The sequence below is a fragment of the Jaculus jaculus genome (genome assembly GCF_020740685.1).
Source record: "Jaculus jaculus isolate mJacJac1 chromosome Y unlocalized genomic scaffold, mJacJac1.mat.Y.cur SUPER_Y_unloc_1, whole genome shotgun sequence".
Lineage (NCBI taxonomy): Eukaryota > Metazoa > Chordata > Mammalia > Rodentia > Dipodidae > Jaculus > Jaculus jaculus.
Window position 1 is genome coordinate 2,677,263 of NW_025423386.1, and position 8,620 is coordinate 2,685,882.

The window sequence follows — 8,620 nt, forward strand, 5'->3', positions numbered from 1 at the left end:
ACTTACAGATGGTGAGAAAAGTTCATTCTGTGTAAACCTACAATTTGGAGAAAGTCCACCAAACCCAAGGACTATAATTGGTTTTTATTCCTTTGCTTTATGGATGTAGGGTCTCATGTGCCTCAAGCTGGCCTCATCTTTAGCTGAGGATTACCTCGAAATCCTGAGCCTCCTGTATTCCCAGCCCAAGTGTAAGGACTATAGCAAGCAGTGTGCTCCCATAGCAAGAGGCACTTGCCTTATTAATACAAGTAATGTTTAGTGAAGATTCCATAAAGTTGTAAGAGTAGGAAGGCATGGTGAAACACAGTCATATTCCAGGATGTCAGTGATTAATACAGGAATATCTCCACCACTTTGGATATGGGAATTTTACATACCGAGTTCTAGAACAGCTAGTGTAAAAATATATACCAGATCCAGCCTGGCAAATGACCATGCACTTCATTGGCATGAAGAACAGAGGAGAATCTGCTCCTCATCATGGTGGAGGACATCCTCATCTGCAAGTCACCACTCCTCGACCTGGGTAAATATATGGAGCATTCTTAGTATAAGAGAGGCAATATAATAAAATTTTGGGATGAATTACTGACATTTTACAAGCACACATGATTAAAATTATAATTCAGAATGGCCTCAGATTTTGTGGATGGGCACCTCACACTGATATTTCTTCTTAGTGGAAAGAGAATAATGAAATCTTTGCACAAAAGTGGTAATAACAAAAACATTGGCAACCATATGCATATTTATAGCAAACAATCAGAACATCAGGGCAGGATGTATTGCTTAGTGGTTAAGGCATTCACTGCAAAGCCAAAGGAACCAGGTTTGATTCCCCAGGACCCACTTTAGCCAGATGAACAAGGGGGCACATGCATCTAGGGTTTGTCTTCAATGTCTGTAGGCCCTGATGAGCCCATTTTCTCTCTCCTTCTCTGTCAAATAAATATATAAAAATAGAATAATTTTAAAATTCAGAACATCATTTGAACCTAATAATGTGGCACAACCTTAATATGCTAACCCTTGCCAGAAATCACGACCAATATGTACTAGCATTCAGGACAAGTAGAGGTTCAGGGATAACCTAAGCTACATAATGACTTCAATGATAGCTTCAGCTACAATTGTGTTCTCATTGGACCCAGTTGACATCAACTCAAAATAATACCTTGCCCCAAACTACTCTCAAGAGACATATTTATGTTGAAAATATGTTCTGAGCTGTCTTGGAACATTTGACTCAGTCCTATCATTAATATAAGAATTGAGACATGCTGGCATACGTCTGTCACCCCAGTGCTGGGGAAGCAGAGAAGAGAATATGAGCAAGATATTTTGCTTTACAAAGCCGCACTAATCAATGGAATTTCAGCTCAGTGATAGGTCTTGTGTGGCCATGTGTCACTGATGAAAACACTCACACACATGTTCAAGCTTTATATGCACACATGCATATACACAGGAATGCATACTGAATAAACTTATGTATTCAATAAGTGAGTAAGCAACAGGAAGAGGAAAACCAGAAGGCAGGTATAAAAATGAGAAACTCAATTCAATTACTGTATTTCAGATGTTTTCAAAGTGTATGCATTCAGATAAAGTGTGTTTGACTTGCCCCCTGGTGTAAAGTGAAAGAGGACGGTTGTTGAATGTCGAACTGTAAAGGAGAATGGGAAGGAGCTGCAAACACCAGGTGGCACAGGAAGTCACATCGAAGTGTGGGACAATTGTCAGAGGAAGTTGATGTGAGAAAATAGTAAAGCTGTGAAAACACAGTTTCCTTTTAGACTGTCAACTGTAATGTAATCCTGCTACTTCCTCAAGTAAAAGTGATGTGGAATATTAGTTGATATGTGCTGGATGTCTTCTAACCTTATTTAGGGAAAATGGAGCATGTCGACTCTACAGACTTCAGGCAGCCAAGTACAAACCTCTGATTATTACCGATATATGTAAGTCTTTGTTTTCTTAGTATGGCTTGAAAAAACCTTCACAGGGTATTTTCCTTCAAGATGGTATTATGTGCTATCCTTTCGCTTTTTTCAATATCTGACAGATGAGTATTTGTGCTTGAGAGGTTAACTTTTGACCTTCTTTCAGGGAACCAAGCAAGAGGCATTAAACCAGTTGAAAAGAAAATTAACAACCCAAACGGTCTTTGGCTAATTGATAATTCATATGATTCCTATCCAAGAGTCTGGAACCGACAATTTAATAATAAAGATATAGGTGGGTATAATTATCATGACTACCTGCTATTGACGTAAGCATCTTAGTGTAGCACCACATCTCACATCCTGCAACAATCCAAAAATAGTATACCAACTATGCACCACATGATTATAAGTATGGGGGCTTCAAACATGCACATTATAAGAATGAATTGAATGCAGGGCTTCACAAGAACGGCTATCTAAATTCTACAAAAGGTTGATCCTTACTACAAATGCATATTGTGAAATTCTCTAACCTCAGACAGTATTCATTTAACTGAATACTTAAGGAAGACATTATAGCATTGTTTTTGGCTTGGGCTTGTGCAATTATTGATAGAAGGGAAATCATGGAAAATTGGTGGGAGAGAGTCATCTTATATTGGCAATTTATACAGCTTCATTTATATATACCATGCATTTTTTTCTAAATTTGCTTTGATGTTTCTTGATTAGTGGCAACTTAAAGAGTAATAGTGAGTGTACCTCTCAGCAATTGTGGAGGAAAAAAAAAACAGATGTGTTACTAAACTCTCAAGGTTAAACAAACAAAAGATCATTTTTGCCCCTTTTATAGAAGGTTTAGTCTGTGATAGGTAGAAATTTTGAATCCGGACCTTTGATGATTTACAACATACTGATGATGTCTGAATTGCCTTGGGAGGACTGTCCATTTCATAGCAAAAAAAAAAAAAAAATGAAGAAAACCAACCCTGTTCATAGTATGATGTTCGCAGACATACTGGACACCCTTAGAAATGATCTCAGCTTTTAGAGTTTGTCAACTTTTGTGAATCACATTCTCACAAGGAAGTTAGCTTCACAGTAGTGATTGCAGTTTCTTCGAATTGATGCAACTGATTTAAATGGAAGTTCATCCAATTTATAGTATGAGTCCCTCATCTAAAATATATTACAATATACAACATAAAGATAGGCATTGATTATTTTTCCGTAAAAAGTAAGAGTGGCACATACACACTGTATAAATTTAAAGGCATAATTTAAAATTAAAATTAATACTTAATGCATTCCTAACATTAGGGTTTTGATAAATGAACAAAATGTCTTAACACTGTGATGCTTGGCATATATGTCTATGTAGAAATGGAAGCCCCATTTGCTGAGGCAGTAAGTCCTTAGTATGATTAACCTCCAAATATTGGAGAAATGTACATCTTAAATCTCATACATGTTACACATAATGATATAGATAATGTTATTGTGTTAATTATATTTTTATATAACTGCAGATTATATGATATGCATATATGACATATGCATAACATGTTTTATCTGTATGAAATGAACATCTGTGTCTACATTATGATTTGTAACACTGATGCTAGTAGTACATACTATAACTACCTTGCATTATTAGAAAAGTGTGTGTACTATTTTCCAAAAGGTCAATACTATCTGCTATGATTGTAAACAACTGGTATACGAAAGCAAAGTTATAAACAAATTAACTATTATTCTATTTATTTTGTTTATTTAATTGGTTACCCAGCATGGCTGTGTGCCACTATTGCACTTGTCTGAGCATCATGTCAAGTTGTTTATTTCTGAATTGCTTAGACTGTGAGTTACTTAGACAGATGTTGGCCACTTCACCCCTGGTGGCACATGTAGCGCCTTCCAGCACTAGATTGGCTAATTGTCTGGGGACTGGCTCTCCTCCTGATTCCAACCATGGTCCATGTCAACAGCATTTGGTGTCTTCCACAGTCAGGGTCTTACAATTAACGACCGGTTGGTAATCAAGTCTTCTCACAGAAATCTGTCTTGTTTGTATTGTGAGACCTAGTAGGTCTCTCTGGTGATCAGCTCCTTGTGGATATAGAACACATCATGGATCAGGGCCAGCACCAAAGGCAAGAAAAAACAAAAAGCCAGAAATGAACCAGAAACACGAGAATTTTTTATTTTTATTTATTTGAGAGCAACAGACAGAGAAAGAGGCAGAGAGACAGAGAGAGAATGGATGTTCCAGGGCTTCCAGCCACTGCAAATGTACTCCAGAAGCATGCGCCCCCTTGTGCATCTGGTTAACGTGGGTCCTGGGGAAGCAAGCCTCGAACTAGGGTTCTTAGGCTTCACAGGCAAGTGCTTAACCATTAAGTCATCTCTCCAGCTCAAAACATGAGAAATTTGATGTTAGGTTTCATCTCACTCTCTCCTTGTCCTTCTATTCAGGTGCATCCTCTAAGGTCCTATTGAGGGTTCCACCTTTTAGTTGGACTTTCAGGATATAGGATTTTTTGGTACCAGTTCATTTTGGGTCCAGTTTTGTGCCCACCCCACCTTTTCCCATTACCCAAGCCCAATACTCCCTATTGTCCAAGCCTCAAGATGCTATTCAGTTCTGTCAGCAACTCAGGCTGATCCAGATTAGGAAATGCAGATGAGTGAGAGTGTGTGGTGGTTGTCTTTCTGTGATTGTGTGAGTTCACTGAGTATGATCTCTTCTATGTTAGACCATTTTTTCTACAAATTTCAGTTTGTTATTTTTTCTTAATGCTGAGTAGAATTCCATTGTGTAGATATACCACTTCTTGCTTATCTATTCATCCAATGATGGGCATCTGAGTTGAGTCCAGGTTTTAGCTATTAGGAATTAGTAGCTGTAAGTGTGGTTGAGCAAATATTTCTCAACTGAGATGAGGAACTTTTATGGTAAATGCCCAGTAAGGGAATAACAGCTTCTGCTTGTAACTCTATAGCCATCCTTTTCAGCAATCTCCAAATTGATTTCCACAACTGTTAACCAGCTGTCATTCCCAGCCATAGTGAATTAGTGTTACTGTTTTTCTACAGCCTTGTCAACATTTGTTTTCATTTGATTTTTTAATGTTTGCTATCCTTAAGAGTGTAAGGTGCAATCTCATAGTAGTTTTAATTTACATTTCTCTAATGGTTAGGGATGTTGAAATTTTTACTAAGTGTGTGTTAGCCCTTTGTAATTCTTCCTCTGAGAATTCCCAATTTAGTTCTCTGCTCCACTTTTTCAGTGGGTAGTGTGGTTGTTTTATTGTTTAGATTTTGAGTTCTTTAATATTCTAGATATTGGGCTTCTGTCAGTGGTATAGCTGGCAAAGACTTTCTCCAATTTAGTGGGTAATCTATTCACTTTGGTTATAGTATGTTCGTCTGTGTAAAAGCTTTGCAGCCTCATGAGATCCCACTGACTGACTGCATGTTTAATTTCTTTGGCTACTGGAATTTTGTTCAGGAAGTCTTTCCCAGTCCTATATTGTGCAGAGTGCTTCCTATTATTTCTTTGAGCAATTGAAAAATTTCATGACTTATATTGAGGTCTTTAATCCATTTGGACTTGATTTTTATGCATGGCGAAATTAGCGGGCCTAATTTCATTTTTCTACATATGGTTATCCGATTTGTCCAACACCATTTCTTGAAGATGCTGTCTTTTCTTCAGTCTACATTATGTGTACCTTTGTCAACGATCAGGCAGCTGTACTTGCATGCAACTAAAGTTTGAGTCTTCAAATTTGTTCCCTTGGCCTATGTTTCTGTTTAATCCAGTGCCATGATGTTTTTGTCACTATGGCTTTGTAATATAGCTTTAGATCATGTATGGTGGTACCACCAGAGGTGCTTCTTTTGCTGAAGATATGTTTGGATATCTGAGGCATTTTGTCATTCCATATGAATTTTGATATCATTTCTCAGTCTCTGTCAAGAATGATGCTAGTATTTTATTGGTATTGCATTAACTCTCTATATTGGATTGGGTAGAATTGCCATTTTCACAATATTAATTCTACCTACCCATCTTATCAAGCCCTGCTCTATTTCTTTCTTGAGTGTGTTTATGTTTTCATTATATGTGTCTTTCACATCCTTTGTTAGTGTTATTCCAAGTTTTTTTTGCTATTGAAAATGGGACAGCATCACTGATTTATTTCTTCAAATATTAGTCCTTTACATACAGAAATACTACTGATTTTTAAACATTACTTTTGTTTTGTGCCACTTACCTGTAGGAACTTATCAACTTTAGATGTTTGGGGATGGAGACTTTTTGGTCACTTATATAAAGAATCATGTCATCTACAAATAGGGCTAACTTGACTTCTTCCTTTCCAATTTGAATCCCTTTTATTTCCTTGTCCTGTCTTATTGCTAGGGCAAATAATTCCAGTACCACGTTGAAGGGCTTGGGTGAGAGTGGGCACCCCTATGTTCTTCCTGATCTCACTGGGAACTCCTTGAGTTTTTCCCCATTAAGTATTGTTTGAGCTTTAGGAGCTTTTTATATAGCCTTTATTGTATTGAGATATAAGCCCTCCATGCCTATTCTTTCCAGTGTTGTGATCAAGATGTGGTATTGTGTTTTGACAAATGCCTTCTCTGCATCAATCAAGATGATCATGTGATTTTTATGGTTCAGTTTATTTATGTGGCATATTATTATGTTGACCGATCTCTGTATATTCAACTATCCTACATCCCTGGCATGGAGCCTACTTGATCAAAGTTGATAATGCTTTTGATGCATTATTAAGTTATTCAAATCTAGCAATTTTACAATTTCTATTTTGATTTCTTCCATGATCCATTCATTGTTTAAAAGTGTATTGTTTTGTCTCCAGGACTTGGTGGAATTCTTCACGCGTCTCTTGCTGTTGATTCCTAGCTTCAACGCATTGTGATCTGTCACGATGCAGGAAGTTACTTCAATTTTCCTGACTTTATGAGAGAATGCTTTATGGCCTAAAATATAGTCAATTTTTAGAAGGTTCCATGGGCTGCTGAGAAGAATGTATATTCTGTAGGGTTGGGGTGGAAAGTTCTGTCCATGTCTGTTAGGTCTAGTTGATCTATGATGGTGTTGAGGTATATTTATTTCACTGCTGATATTCTGCTTGGATGATCTATTGGTGATAGTGGAGTATTGAATTCTCTGATTATGATGGTGTTCGTGTTTATTTCTCTTTTCTTGTCAAGTAGATTTTGTTTGATAAACTGTGGTGCACCTGGTTGGCATATATATGTATGATTTTTATGTGCTCCTGTTGGATCATTCTCTTGATGAGTAAGAAAATGGCCTTCTTTGTACTTTTGGATTACTTTTATTTTGAAGTTTGCATCTCAGATATTAATATAGCAACACCTGCTTCTTGTTTATTTATTCATGTAGTTGGAATATTCAAGCTTTTACCCTAAGGTGGTGTCTATCTTTAGTGGTGATGTGGGTTTCTTGGACAGAAGATAGAAAGGTTCAGTTTTTTAAAATACAACCTGATAACCTGTGTCTTTTGGGGGTGAGTTAAAACCACTAATATTTAAAGTTATTGCTGTGAGCTTTGAATTAATCCATGCCATGATGAGGAGTTTTGTGGGGCATGGTGCTTCCTTGTGTTATGTACTGTTTTGAGAATGGTTTATTTTGGCTATTGTGATTTTCTTTTTGCCTGGCTCTGAGATTGTTTTTTAAGTTAGTTTTCTATTCAGCAAATACATGCAGTTTGGTACCATTGTTAGGCTCATCCATGACCTACCCCCTCCCCATTGTCCCCTCCTTGTTGAGGTATATGGGTCATGCATTGTGGGGCCAGCCCACAGTTATTGGTATGATAAATGTCTCTGCATATCCTGACCCAACATGTGGCTCTAATATGCTATCCTCCTCCTCTTCCGCAAAATTTCCCTGAGCCATGTTGGCTTCATTTTTGGTCGGCTTCAGTGATGAGGTGTTGGGGGCCTCTGAGGCTCTGGCTCTCTGATTTGGTAGGAGTTGATTTTTCTCTGTGTTGGTCTCCTTCACACTTGTTCTGCTATCTGGTTCATCAGGAAAACAGCACCCTTGCTTCTTTCACCAATTTTCCTTAGTTTCAGTCAGGGCCCTTTTTAGGTATGATGGGGTGGCTCTCTCCTTACATCTACATCTATCTGAAAAGGAGAAGCAGATTCTCCAATGGAGAGTAAGTTAGCACCAAGACAAATGAGATAATCCTTACTTTGTTTTTTTTTAGAGGGTTTAATAGGTGTAGGCCCTCTTGTACCCCATGACTGATGGTAGCTTGATATTGGAGAGTGTGATTATGTTTGGATATGGTTCTGACTTGTTTCCCAGCTCCAGCTATGGTTCCCGTACCACTGAGGGGATTATTTAGCCAAATCAAGAGTAGTTGGTTCCCCACCATGTCTGTGTGTCACTATTGCACTTGTGTGGGCATCACATCAGGTTATTTGTTGCTAATTAGGTTAGACAATGAGTTGCTTGGACAGATCTTGGTCATTTCCCCCAGTTTCCCATTAGCACCTTCTGGCACTAGACTCGCTGACTTGGGACTGATTATCTCCTGACTTCCAGCCATGCCATTCCATTTTACGTGTCAGCTGCATATGGTGTCTTCAGCAATAGG